The following is a 1411-nucleotide window of genomic DNA, read 5'->3' as shown; positions in this document are numbered from 1 at the left end:
TATGAGCGTTGTTTTTTTTAATGCTGGTGTATATTTTAAATAAAGTGTTTTTGTTAACAGAGTAAATGTCAATTTCTGTCATTTTCACCAAATTCATCCTGTACAGTTGTCATGAAGAGAACAGAAGTCTGTCTGGGATTACATGAAGAGGCAGAAGCTTTTGAGACTGCCAAGGTTCCTTCAAAGAAAAGGGGAGCAAGCGTACTGAGAAGACTTGATGCTGTTTTAAAGGGAAATGTCAGTCACTCCAAATATTGATCTAGATTTTTCTTGTGTACGCTCTTCAGTCCCTGTATAGACATTTGCACAAGGAGTAGGGAGAAGATGGATATTGAGGACTAGTATATAAATCATGGAAGACAATCTTGAAATGATAAATATAAAAATGCTTATTCTATTGGCAGATAAACCTAGTGTGTCCAGATCTGTGAGGGAAATGCAGCAAAGTCAAAGAAGTCAAAGAATCACCTGGACACCAATATAGGTTGTTTGCAATTACTGTACATGATCCAGAATGTCTGTTGGGGTCAGGAAATGCCCTGAAGAACGAATGGAAACAGAGGAAAGTTAGTGCTGTCAGCTCTAAATGGACCTTTATGCTGCAATTATCAGAATATTCCTGTATACACTGAGTACAGTCCTGAGGCTTTCCAAAAAACAGATTTTTACCACAGTTTAACAGATTTACCTGGAGGCATTAACCCACTGTAAAATGAATATGGGAGCCCAATGAAAAATAGTTTGGTAACAACTTCTACAAAACTAATTTTCTCTCGTGAGCCAATAAAGAGAATCTGAGTCTGAAATGATAACGGCAGACTGAATCGGACTGTAACATGCTGCTGATATTCCCCAATTTTACACACTAAGGTCAAAATTCTGACTCAAAATAATTTCAGAATTCTGGCTTTAATTTCAGAATTTGGCCAAAAATTTTGTCAAATCTTAGAATAAATCTCAGAATTTTATTTTTCAATCTCATAATTATGACTTTAATCACAGAGTTCTGACTAAAATCTCAGTAAAGCTGGAATTCTGAGGATGATCCTCTCATAATTTTGACTTTAATCTCAGTATTTTGTTTTTATCTCATAAATCTGACTTTAATCTTAGAATTAATCTCAGAATTCTGTCTTCAATGTCTGAATTATGACTTGAATCTCAAGATTGATATTAGAATTCTGATTTCAATCTCAGAGTTAATCTCTGAACTCAACCTTTACTCTCATAGTTCTGACTTTGATCTTGTAATAAACCTCAGGATTCTGACTTTTGTTTGAGCATTCTGACTTTTCTCTTGGAGTTAAAAAATCATTGGTCTTAATCCTCTTGCATGAATGCCCCTGCCTTTGCTGTTTCTTGTATAAGGTGTAGTAACATATCTTCAGCAGTGTTACTCAACCCTGCTCAA

Source organism: Cheilinus undulatus, linkage group 2, assembly GCF_018320785.1.
Source record: "Cheilinus undulatus linkage group 2, ASM1832078v1, whole genome shotgun sequence".
Classification (NCBI taxonomy): Eukaryota; Metazoa; Chordata; class Actinopteri; order Labriformes; family Labridae; genus Cheilinus; species Cheilinus undulatus.
The sequence above is the reverse complement of the archived record's forward strand: the minus strand, read 5'-3'. Positions refer to the sequence as shown.